The sequence below is a fragment of the Hyperolius riggenbachi genome, chromosome 12 (assembly GCF_040937935.1).
Source record: "Hyperolius riggenbachi isolate aHypRig1 chromosome 12, aHypRig1.pri, whole genome shotgun sequence".
Lineage (NCBI taxonomy): Eukaryota > Metazoa > Chordata > Amphibia > Anura > Hyperoliidae > Hyperolius > Hyperolius riggenbachi.
The window spans coordinates 106,573,429-106,586,945 of record NC_090657.1 but is presented as its reverse complement, the minus strand read 5'-3'; the positions used below and the strand labels follow the sequence as shown (position 1 = coordinate 106,586,945).

The following is a 13,517-nucleotide window of genomic DNA, read 5'->3' as shown; positions in this document are numbered from 1 at the left end:
AGTGCTTCCCATATGTGCTCTATATGGGGGTAATGGCACTGCTGGGGGAACATGCTGTAATGGTGAAGCAAGAGATGGCACTTCTGGAGCTATACATCTGTATGGGGGGGGGGGGGGGGAGGAGAAGCAAAAACATTTCCTGGAAGCTCCATAAATTGTAGTAGTGTCCCTGTCTACCTCACAGTACACACAGCTGCTATATATGAATGACATTCCAACAAACACCTGAGTGAGGCATCTTCTGCACCTGACAGATAAATAGCAATCTGTCCATGCCCTCTAGTTGATTAAATTATGTGGCAGATGCAGAAGAATGTCCCACCGTGATATATACATGTGAATCAGTCAGAAGTGGTGGCACTTGCCAAGAAAACCTGGAACCACCATTTCACACAAAAGCCTTTTTATGCTTTAGGAGAATACAATATTGGACAAAATGTAGCAATCGCTGAGGGGAGGTGGAAGGTTATCAGCAACCTAGTCTATTTCCATCTCTGCTAATCAACTATCTATTCCAAGGCTGCACAACTGCTCATAAAAGAAAGAACACTTAACAATTCCCTAACTGAATATGTCATTGAAGCATTAACATACTAAGATGAGGTTACAAAGTCTTAAAAATGTAGTCTGTATTGATTTTATACTTGCACCTCCCCCCCCCCAAAAAAATAAAAAAATAAAATAAAAAACAAAAACACACATGGCCTTAGACCAGGGGTGCCCAATAGGTCGATCGCGATCTACCGGTAGATCACGACTGCCTGATCGGTAGATCGCGGCCACTTGGCCGCATCCCATTAAATTTAGCAGCCATCAGCTGTAGAACGCAGTTTCTGCTGCTGGCCGCTGATCGCGAAGCCTATCTGGTGGAGAGAGCCTGGCCAATCAGGGGAGGAGAGAACAAAAACTTCCGAGTTCCGACTCCACTCACGCTGCCCACCGGAGCCTCCCTCAGCCGCGGCTGAGGGAGTGAAGACCTGGACGCCACCGCGGGAAGCCAGTTTAAAAAGTGTGCCCGGCCCTATACTGAAGGGACCTATACCCAGCTAACCTATACTGAAGGGCCCTATACCCGGCTAACGTATACTGAAGGGACCTATACCCGGCTAACCTTTGAAACATCGGTTGATCTCCTGGCCTCAGCGAATTTTAAAGTAGCTTGCGAGCCGAAAAAGTGTGGGCACCCCTGCCTTATAGACCATTTGTTAAGGACTCCAGAGCTCCCCTAAGGGACAGTCAGAGGCTTGACTACGTACTTTGTATTTTGTAAAGTGCTGCAGAAAAAGTAAGTGAGGGCTGGTGCACACCTATAGCACTTCTGAGCACTTTTCAAAAGGCTAGCGATTTGAAAAGTGCTAGGCTGATGTTTATCAAATCAAAAGATAGCTTTATTGGCATGACCAGGATTCATACCGGTATTGCCAAAGCAAGGGGAAAAGGGGGACATGGGGAGGGAATGAGGTGCTGGGGGGGGGGGGGGGGGGCGGGAACAATGGCTAAGCAGTCTGTGGACATTTTTAAGTTTACAGTTCCGTTATGCTCCTCTCAGTCTGTGGCATGCTGTGACAGTGTGCAGCGATTGTCACTGGATTCCTCTTCTCCCAGTAAGGGCTGGTGCACACCAAAACCCGCTAGCAGATCCGCAAAATGCTAGCAGATTTTTAAACGCTTTTTTTTATTTTTATGAGGCGTTTTGCTAGCGTTTTGCGGATTGCTGCTGCGGTTTTCAGTATAGTAGATTTCATATATTGTTACAGTAAAGCTGTTACTGAACAGCTTCTGTAACAAAAACGCCTGCAAAACCGCTCTGAAGTGCCGTTTTTCAGAGCGGTTTGCGTTTTTCCTATACTTAACATTGAGGCAGAAACGCACCCGCAATCCAAAAAATGCCTCACCCAGGCATTTTTCGTTTCTGCAAAACGCCTGCCGCTCTGGTGTGCACCACCCCATTGAGATACATTGACCAAGCAGATCCGCAGCCGCAAGCGGATCTGAAAACGCCCAAAAAGCCGCTTGGTGTGCACCAGCCCTAAGATAGGTTTTTCTCTCTCATCTTCTGATGTGAGAAAGTCTGGGAATAGTTCCATCAATTTCTTAATGTTAGTGTCCCTGGTTGCAGTATATTTGGGGCAGTGCAGCAGGAAGTGGCTTTCATCCTCAAGGGTCTTCTGCTCTATGGGTTGGGTCACACCAGAGTGATGTGGTTTTTACAGAAACGTGAGTCCCTGGGGGAGGGGAGAAACACACACACCAAAATCACTAGGCATACCTAGAAAATAGCCAGGCACATGCCTGGAATCGCTTTGAACAAAAAAACGCTTCAAAAGGAGTTTGTGATTACGCTAGCACTTTTTAGGTGTGCACCAGCCTTGATATTATTAGTGTTAGAATAATTATGTATGCATGTCCACTACACACAAGGAGCACTGTATGAAGCAGGGAACCACTAGACACCAGGTATGCTGTATGAAAGGAGGAGCAGTCCGCTAGACACCAGGGAACTCTGTATTGGGTATTAGGACCACCAGATGAGCAATAGGGGTGGTTATGTTAAAAAGTGTGGGCTGGGCTTCTACCCAACGTTTAGGCTAGTTACAAACCAGGACATTGCGTTTAGGGGACATTATAGGGCACATAACGTGCCCCTAACGCAACGCCTGGTGCTCTCTGGTGTGGACATCGGAGTGAGCCACGTTGTGCAGCTCACTCTGGCGTCCGTGATGCCTACTCTTGGACGCATGTTGCATCACGTGGTCCCGCCCAGCCAATCGCCGCACAGAGCGGCCGCTCCAGGAAGTAAACGCTGCACGTCACTGAGTGCAGTGAATATTAGCCATGTGCCCGGCCGCTCTCCCCTCCTCCCCAACATGACTGAGCATGTGCAAACAGTCTAACGCGGCTTAGCCGCGTAGAACGCACAGCATGCAGCACTTTGCTGCGTTACAATGTAACGGAACGTGGGCAGTGTGAACAGCCCACTTGTGTTAAATTGCTGTGCATTGGGGGAGCGTTACAGGCTGCACTAACGTGCGCCTGTAACGTCCCTGTGTGCAAGAAGCCTTAAACTCAAACCAAACCATTTTTCTGGTTTCTGAAAGAAGGAAAAAAAAAAAAATTTGTAATCACTATTTTTTTTGCACTGCAAGGATACCTCTATGTGCAATGCGGTATAACAGTATGTGGCATCCCAAACACACTGCATGCAGTGTGTTGCTGCAAAAAGCATGCGTTGACTGCAAAGCATACTTTTCATTGACTGTATGCGACGCAACGCGTAGAAAACCTGGCGCAACTTTACTGCTCTGTTGCAGGGAATGCAATGCCCACTGTGTGCCTCATTAGGGCTTAGGGCTGGTTCAGACGGACGTTTGGAGGCGTTGCGTTTGCTGGCATCGCGTTCAGCAGCGTTCGTGTGCGTTTGGATGCGGTCGCGTTTTTTCTTCCCCTAGGGGTACATTAGCCGTCGCGGTTAGCCGCCCCTGGAAGCTACATGTAGCTTCCAGGGGCTCCTTGAACGCCAGGGAAAATCGGGACCCAAACGCCGCGTTTGTGTAAACGCGCTTGAAAGCTTGGTACAAACGCTCCCATTCACTTGAATGGGAGCGTTTAACACCAAGCCCTGAACGCTGGCTGTAAACGCTCTGCAAGCGTCCGTCTGAACCAGCCCTAAGGAAAAGAAAAAAAAAAATTTGTGGCATTCTTAGGATCTGACTAGCCATGTTCTCAGTAAGCACTGATCTGCTTAGGGAAGATGTGTTCACTTCAAACATCTGATGCAGAAAACAAACACGGGAGACTGTCTGTCCATAAACTGGATGTTTCAGGTGAACACAGTGAACCTTCACTGCTCTTTACCACACCTCCTTTACAACATCCACCCAAAATAATGATAGGTAGGTTACAACCAAGTAAAAATACAATTATATAAAAATAGATGCAACTAAATTTTTATAAATGTACTTATTTAGGTCTGGTTTCCATTGTCCCTTTTATCAGGAACAGTTTCCCTTTCTAGGCGTATGCACAGTGCTGGCCATAATTATTCATACCCCTAGCAAATTTTGACAAAGTTACTTTTATCAAACCAGCAAGTAATTTTGACGGGAAGATATACCGGTAGGAGTCTCCTAAAAGATATTAAAGATGATGTACAAGAGGCATTATTGTGGAAATAGAAAACATCAGCTTTTATTTACATTTGATTTCAGTCCAAAATTAGTCATACCCTTCTCAATCAATAGAAAATCCTTTATTGGCTATTACAGCAATCAAATGCTTCCTATAATTGCAGACCAGCTTTTTGCATTTCTCCACAGGTATGTTTGCTCATTCATAGCAATGAGCTCCAAATCTTTCAGGTTGGAGAGTCTTCTTGCCATCACCCTGATCTTTAGCTCCTTCCACAGATTCTCAAATTGGATTCAAGTCAGGACACTGGCTGGGCCACTCCAAAATGGTAATGTTGTCATCAGCTAACCATTTCTTCACCACTTTTGCTGCGTGTTTTGGGTCATTGTCATGTTGAAATGTGCACTGAGCACTGATACCCAAGGCCAAGTTTCTCTGCAGACTGCCTGATGTTGTTGAGAATCCTTGTGTATAGCTCTTTTTTAAACACCAAATGAAAGAAACATTTTGACAAAACAATTACATTTTTGTTTTATCTGACCATAACACGTAAGAACAGAAGTATTCTGCTTTGTCCAGATGAGCATTTGCAAAGGCCAAGCAAGCTTTTGTGTGCCTTATCTGGAGAAGTGATGACCTCCTTGGATTCACCAGGATGGCCTTGGTGGTGACCCTTGGATTCTTTTTCACCTCTCTCACTATCCTCCTGGCCAGCAAAGGTGTCACTTTTGGCTTCCGACCACGTCCTGTGACATTTTCCACAGTGTGGAACATTTTGTGTTTTTGAATAACACTTTGCACTGTAGCCACTGGTACTTGAAAAGCTTTTAAAATGGCCTTGTAGCCCTTTCCTGACTTGTGAGCAGCCACAATGCGCAGCCGCAGGCAGGGGCGCCTGAACCTACTGACCACCCAGGCAGCGGCTTGGAGCGGCTTTGATGGGGAAGGCGCAATAAATTACTGTCAGTCCAAGGGGAAATAAAAATTCCTGTCCTGAAAGACCGTTGTAAGGGACTGGAGAGAAAAAGATTTCCTTCTGTTTTAAGAAGGCAAATTACACCAAGCTTTGCTTTTTTAGTAGGAGGGCATTTGGTTCCTTTTATCCCCCTATACATTCCTAGTAGCTTGGGTCACCCTGAGCTGCTTGGTTACTCTGCTCTTTTCACAAATAGCCTTCTGCTAAGTCACTGATAAAAAAATCATTTAGAGTTCATATTTATAGATACTCCCTAAGAAGAAGGTGTCTGGTTTATAGCTGTTCTCTGCCCCTCCATGAGTCCACCCTGAGCCTGACTGACATTTTAGGCCTCGTTCACATCTGCTGCGCTGAAAAACGTGTGAAAGCGCGTGGTAAAAAACGCATGCGCTTGTGCGCGCTTTAGTCCGCGTTTCTATGCGTTGCGCTGCGCTTCTTTAAAGCACGTTTTGCTTACTGTAGCAGCAGCAGTTGTCAATAAAACTTTGTTTTTGTATGTAAATGTATTTTTTTCTCCAATTAGGGGTAAAAAACGCATGCGCTTCTATGCGCTTGTACGCGCTTCTATGCGCTAAAAAAGCGGACCCATTCACTTGCATTGCTGTGCGCTTTCCAGCTCAACGCACAGAAATGCCTGCAACACTACGTTTCTGTAACGCTGCTCAGCGCAGCGCATAGATGTGAACCAGCTACATTTAGTTACATGGAAAAATCAATACCTTGCTGATCGCACAGGGCAGTGCGCTGTGGAAAGCGCACAGAAACGGCCCTGATGTGAACGAGGCCTAAGGGCTGGAACCCACAGGAGCGCTTTTGGCAGCGTTTTGGCAGCACTGCGATACGCTAGCAGTTTGCCAAAACGCTGGGCTAATGTTAATGGATGGGGCAACTTCCACAGGAGCGTTTGCGTTTCCCAGAAACGCAAACGCAGGACCTGCAGCATTTTGGGAGCGTTAGCGCTTCAATGTAAAGTATTGAAACGCTAGCAGAAACGCTCAGCAAAACCTAAACTGAGCGGTTTTGCTAGCGTTTTGCGGTTCAGCACACTAACAAAATTAAAAATAATTCACAGGACCAATCAGGATAAAAACGCAAAACGCAAAACGCTAGGCACCCGCTGGGGAAAAAAATACAATGTTGCAAAACACAACCCAAAACGCGCATGAATCCGCTTGCAAACCGCTCAGACAAAACGCTAGCGGTTGCGTTTTGCGTTTGCGGTTTTCAGTGGGTTCCAGGCCTCAGGGTATGTAGTGAAAGTTTTCTACTCTCAAAAGTGTTTAGGAATGCATCTAATAAGGATTCTTAGAATGATTTGAGACAGTCCCTCACTATTCAGTGTACAGAGGTGACAGCGCCCTACCCCCAAATGTTACTGAGTCTGCAGAGTGAGCGAGACAAACAAACAGTAAACTTTTCAGATAGCCCTGTGCACAGTGCTCTGCTAGAATGTCTGGCATGTCTAGATGTCAGGGCGCTCGCCAGCCATGACTAACTATGGAGTGGTAGGATCATCTGATCCTCTCCCCTCTGGGACACACAGCCTGCACTTCTCCCCGAATTCACAAGGACAGTGTTTGAAGTGTGTAATGGACACAGTGGGGGTTGCAGGTTTTGTCTTTTATTGTGAGACAGTGAATAGGAGGGCAGCATCTAAAGCTCAAACAATGATAATGGACATGTAAGCAATGTGTGTAATTACATCCATCACTACTTATAATTGAAGATGGCATAACAATGTATTTCCATTAATGCTGTCTGTTTGCCCTCTCTCTAATGCTATGTACCACCTCACAATTTTTCCAACGATTTTCCTGATGTCCATCAATTTTTTTTTTGAGCGACAAGTAGTCATTTACACGATGTCGTGACATCGCTTAGCGTTGTGTGGTGAAAAGTGACCGTCACTGAGGATCGGATCTTTAAGATCCTTGACGACACCCCGTAAAGTACTGCGGTCGCTTGACTTCTCGTTCGCGCCCGTCCTGTAATGTCACGTGACATCTCGCATACCCGCTTGCAGGAAGATGAATCGCTGGACGCTCGTCATGAGGGACACCTCGCTGGATCCATCTTCCTGTGTTGTTGCAATCACTGTGGTGAGTGTGGAGCTTAACTTTGCTCGCCCTCACCCTCTGCTCATGCTCCCTCTCCCACTGTCTCTCTGACCAAACAACTGCTACTTGGGGAACAATGTGCACAACTATGTACACTAGTCTGAGCACTCTTCAGGGGAGCCAGTAGCATTAGGAACTATTATTGTGTATTTATGTAGCACTGACATCTTCAGCACTTTACAGAGTACATAGTCATGTCACTGACTGCTCACTGGAGCTTACAATTTCATCCCTACCATAGTCAAACTGTAATGTCCGACCATATTATTATCATGTATTTATATAGCACTGACATCTTCTGCAGTACTTTACAGAGTACATAGTCATGTCATGTCACTGACTGTCCTCAGAGGAGCTCACAATCTAATCCCTACCACAGTTATAATCTAATATTTTCAATATAGGATTGTTTTGGGGTAAACCAGTTCACTTAGTATGTTTTTTAGGATGCAGGAAATGTCTGAAGTGTCTGAAGACAGAAACTCCATGCAGATTTTGCCCTGGCCAATGTTCAAGCCTAGGACTCAGCACTAAAATGCAGTAGTGCTACCCACTGAGCCTCTATTCTACTCATAGATATCTGCTCATCCATGTCATCAATTCTGACCCTCTACTACCCTTCCTCCCTCCATTCTACTTCTCTTCTCTTGTATCACTTACACTACAAACACACTTTGCTTATCTCCAGAATGGATTATGAATCAAACTATTAGGCCCAGTGCACACCAAAACCGCTAGCAGATCCTCAAAACGCTAGCGGTTTTTGGAGAAGATTTCAGAGCGATTCTAGGCATGTTTAGAGACATTTTCTAAACATGCCGAGCGGTTTTGTGAAGCAGATTACAAATACTGTTACAGTAAAAGCTGTTACTGAACAGCTTCTGTAACAAAAATGCCTGGAAAACTGCTCTGATCTAGCGTTTTTCAGAGCGGTTTGCATTTTTCCTATACTTTATATTGAGGCAGAATCGCTTCTGCAAACCGCAAATGTGCAGCAGGAGGCACGTTTGCAGTTTGCGGAAAACCTCAAACCGCTGGTGTGCACCATCCCATGGAAATACATTAGCCAAGCATTTTCACAGACAGATGCGGTTGGCGTAATCGCTGCTAAAACCGCTCGGTGTGCACTGGGCCTTAAACCACCTTACCATATCAGCCCTTCAATGTCATGATATACCCACTCTAGTCCTACCCTAACAGGTGGTAACATATTTGCATATCTCATAATGTTTGTGAAAAATTATTTTGAAAGTAAGAATGTCTTGCTTGATATTCCAATCTTGCAATGTGACTGCCATTGGAACTTGTAGTGTGGATGCTGTATTTATTTGAGGTGCATACTGGCAGCATGTGCTGTATGGCATACAATGTTGATCATCCACAAGGCAAACTTAGGCAGCTGCCTAGGGTCTAGAGAGTTTAGGGGCCTGGTGGTTGCTAGCCCTCACCAAATCTAACTAAATAAGCCAGGTGACCATCAGTGGAGGGCAAAGTGTTATCTTGCCTAGGGCCCCATTTCATAGTTATCCCTCTCTGATAGTTTATATCATGGGTGAAGTGTTCTATAATGTATATGATTTTTGTTTTATTTTTTTATGGGGGGGGGGGGGGCACAGGATTTCTTGCCTGGAGTGACAAGAAGGCTAGAGGCGCCCCTGGCCGCAGGTCCTCACTGAGCTCCTTTAGAACAGTTCTTTGGACTATTTGGAATGGTATAGAACTTTGGGTTTTCCCACAGACTGACAGTTTATGAAGGGTATGAATAATTTTCGACTGGACACTTTTTGCTCAAATGTAAATAAAAGCTGAAAAATGTTTTTCCACAATGATTCCTCTGGTACACGGTCTTATCTTTTGGGAGGCACCTATGTCATTTCCACCGCATGGCACCAAAGCTTGGTACAGCTATAGCAGTTTATTTGTTATGCCCAATCCCTACACCCCATTAATGTACTACATGGATGGGGTTTCTATGCAGGATAAGGACATTTTTTACTTGAAATTGCTCTCAAATGCGAGGGGATCGTGATTTTATCTATACTCTGTGCCGTTGTTACAAAGCAATTTTTGCGTATTCAGACAAGTTTCTAATGTAACAGACTCTAGGTTTGAACTTACTAACAAGTTCAGCTGAAAAAAAGGCAACAGCACAACTACGAGAGAAGTGACCCCAAAGTGAGTGATATGGAGGCTGCCATATTTGTTTCCATTTAAACAATACCAGTTGCCTGGCAGCCCTGCTGATCTATTAGTCTGCAGCGGTGTTTAACCGACATGAGAAACAAGCATGCAGCTAATCTTGTCAGATCTGTCAATGCCAGAAATACCTGATCAAGCGATCAGCATCTATGGCTAAAAGTATTAGAGGCAGAGGATCAGAAGGACTGCCGGGCAAGTGGTATTGCTTAAAAAAAAAAAAAAATAAAAATAAAAAAAAAAAAAAAAAAAAAAATATGGCACACTCACCTCGGGTTCACTTTAATTACACCTTCTAAGCCCCTCTACTCCTGACACCTAGCCCCAAATCATGCATAACATTAACCCAAACAGCTGACAAACTTTGGTACCCAGGAAATGCTGCAACTTTCGAGGTTGAGAGCACAAAGTGCATAACTCCCTAGTTCCAAAGGTTAAAAGGGAACCTGGAGTGAGAAGCATGGTAGCTGCCACATTTATTTTAAACAATTCCAGCTGCATGGCAGTCCTGCTGATCTATTTGGCTGCAGTAGTGCCTAAGGCTTGATTCACAGTGGTGCATTGCCATGTAGCATAATGGCCACATACCAACATGGCTTGCCGATCTGCAATGCACCACATGTGGAGTTCACATTGTGGCTGGTGAGTTGTGGATAGAGTTGGGCCGAACGGTTCGCCTGCGAACGGTTCCATGCGAACTTCAGTGGTTCGCGTTCGCGTCCCGCAGGCGAACTTTTGCGGAAGTTCGGTTCGCCCCATAATGCACCATGAGGGTCAACTTTGACCCTCTACATCACAGTCAGCAGGCCCAGTGTAGCCAATTAGGCTACACTAGCCCCTGGAGCCACTCCCCCCCCTAATAAAAGGCAGGCAGCGGCGGCCATTACGCTCACTCGTGTGCCTGCGTTAGTGAGAGTAGGGCGAGCTGCTGCAGACTGTCTCTCATAGGGAAAGATTAGTTGGGCTTAGCTTGTTCCTGGCTGCATACCTGTTCAGTGAACCCGCCACTGCATACCTGTTCAGTGAACCCGCCACTGCATACCTGTTCAGTGAACCCGCCACTGCATACCTGTTCAGTGAACCCGCCACATCAGCCAGGCGACCATATGGGCTGTAAAGCCACCAAAACCTGCACTCTCGCCATGGTGCGCACCAGTCCAACACGGCCGTCACTACACAAACAGCTGTTTGCGGTGCGTTACACGGTGAGTTTAGTGTGTCAGTGTGAAGCAGTACCTTAATTACACTACCTGATTGATGTATACACATGCAAGATGTTTTAAAGCACTTTAGGCCTGTCATTTAGCATTCAATGTGATTTCTGCCCTTAAAACGCTGCTTTGCGTCAAATCCAGATTTTTCCCGGGGACTTTTGGCATGTATCCCACTCCTCCACCTGGGGGTCCAGGTGTTAGACCCCTTGAAACATCTTTTCCATCACTTTTGTGGCCAGCATAATTTTTTTTTTTTTTTTCAAAGTTCGCATCCCCCTTGAAGTCTATTGCGGTTCGCAAACTTTTCGGCGAACCGAACTTTCCGCGAAGGTTCGCGAACCGAAAATCTGAGGTTTGGCCCCACTCAAGTTGTGGAATAACGGCGTGCTGCATCGTAATGCACTGTATGCAATGTAACTGTTAAGCATGCTTTTCATTAAACACATACGACGCAACGTATAGATAACATGCAGCGCCACTTTCCTGATCCGGCGCGTACCTGTTACAGGGAACACACCACCCACTGGCAACCTAGCCTAAAATCACACACTTGAAACAAGCATGCCGCTAATGGGGTCACACCTGGGTTAGAAACAGCATGATGTGCATGCTTGTTCAGGGGGTCTATGGTCAGCAGGACAGCCAGGCAATTTGCATTGATTAAAGGAAATAACTTTATCAGCCTTCATATTCCCCTTACTTCAGGTGTTCTTTAATAGACACGAGGATATTTGTACTCACACCGTCGAAAAACCATACTGTGCTTTGAGTGAACTGCAGCAGCCAGAATGGACAAGACAGGGCACAGGGGTGATGGAAGGATACATGCTCAATTTTACACCAGCACGTGGGCCCTAAGACTTAAAGATTCCAGCCGGAATGTATTTCCATCTTAATAAAGCAAACTACAAATCCCAAATTGGCCACTTCTGTAGCGAGACTCTACTAGCCTCAGGGGGGGGAAATATGGATTTTCCAGTTTCCAAATTTTCCTATATGCCTTTTGCTATTATATTCTGCTGGTCTACTTTTCCCCTTTTCATGGCATTATTGATAGTTTGCTTTCTAAACATCTTACTTGCCTGGTTCCCACACTCATCCCTTGCCATTCTCAGTGTTAGTTGTGCCCTGACACTAGCTGCACACGTTGCATGTGGGTGACTCAGACACCAAGGGCAAAAGATCTTCATAACAGACACACAGCTAGCCATTTATAGAAGATAACAATAGTGGCATCCATATCCCTCACTTCCAGCTGCCTTTATATACTATTCTTCAGTATTTATATAGCGCTGAAATCTTTCACAGCGCTGTACAGAGTATATAGTCTTGTCACTTAACTGTCCCTCAGAGGGGCTCACAGTCCTAATAGTCATATGTATGTATGTGTTGTGTATGTATCATAGTCTAGGTTGAATTTTAAGTATAAGCCAATAAACTTATCTTTAGGTTTTGGGGATGTGGGAGGAACTCTGAGTGCCTGGAGGAAACCCACGCAGACATGGCGAGACCATAAAAAAACAAAACAAAAAAAAACCTGTCCAGATGTTGCCCTGGCTGGGAATCGATCCGGGGACCCAGCGCTGCAAGGCAAGAGTGCTAACCACTACAACACCATGCTGCTATTTATGTGTAGTTTTCCTGTTTACCTCATTGAGATAAGTGCATCTTCAATAATCTTAGTATTTTATATTGAAGTTTACAGATTTACCCCACAAATGCTATCTATCTAGCTATCTATCTAGCTCACTAAGGTTCTTGCTAGGTCTGCTGAGGTCAAAGAGACAGGAAGAGGGAGAATGTTCTCATTCCAGCAAGAACACCAATAAAAATCCCAAAGGAGGTCCTAAACCCTTGCTACACTTTTCAACTGTAAAAAGTTTTTCCTGGCATTAGGTTTTGACAGTAACTTATCAGAATGCAAATAAGCTGTTGCACGAGGTTCCGTAAATCCTAACCTCCACCAAGCGTAAAAAAAAAAAAGTTAAAAATACACGAGAAAACACTATAAATCAGAAGGGAAATACTCCTCCCAGGGAAATGAAAGCACAAGTGATTAAGTACTCACCCTAACAATCCAGACACTTCACTGCACAGATTATTCTGAAGATGCTGAGAGGTCAGCAGGATGGACCCTCCACGCGATCATAGACCTCTGAAAAGCATCACTAGTCCATCTGTGTGTTGAAGCTGTTCAGAATGAAACCATCAAGAGGAGATATGAATATAACACCTCCCTGCGTTTTACAGATTATGAGATGATGATCTATTTACTTAGGTCCACAGATGTGAACTTCCGCAGCGGCAGCCTGAGGGAATGTAACTATTGGTCTGTCCCTGGATCTTGCATAGGAGTCCTTCAGTGCGTCCTCTGAACACACCTGTAGGAATTCTATTCAGGACATCCGAAGAAGAGCTGGTGTTATGAGTGCCGATCCAGCAGCAGCATCTGCTCTCTTCGACATCCAGCGCCTGCAATGCTTTCCCATCCAAGTTACTCCTCTCTCACACCTCCACTCTCCTGGCTGCACCTCTGCCTTTCTCCCAGCCAGCTCCTCCTCCCGCTCACCTCTCTGATGAGGAGGAAGCTGCTGCAGCTGGCATGGCTTCACCCTGTGAAGTTCAACTCGTTAAAAGGAGGGGTGTGTCAGCCGGCAGACAGCTCAAACACACAAGAAAGGAAGAGGGATTTGGGGGGATTACTTGTCAGATGTACATTAGTGGAGGAAGCCATAAGCGCCCGACAGTCTGCAGGATGTACACAGTGCCCAGGAAGGAAGAGGCATAAAACCCATATTAAAGTCAATGCAATGTACAATATATAATACAGCAGGATAGGTTTAGTGAATATATCTGCGCGGGTCAAGTCAATGCCAAGCCCAACAA

At 45.5% G+C, this 13,517-nt stretch overlaps 1 protein-coding gene across 1 annotated transcript in view; it reads right to left on the bottom strand.

Annotated features, from left to right (window-relative positions):
• The window catches only part of SP6 (Sp6 transcription factor), a 67,967-nt gene extending 54,814 nt beyond the window's left edge, over nt 1–13,153 (bottom strand). Inside the window, exon 1 of the mRNA XM_068262722.1 lies at nt 12,700–13,153. The gene's annotated coding sequence lies outside the window, so the exon portion shown is untranslated. The remainder of the gene's footprint in view (nt 1–12,699) is intronic.
• Nucleotides 13,154–13,517: the final 364 nt, after the last annotated feature.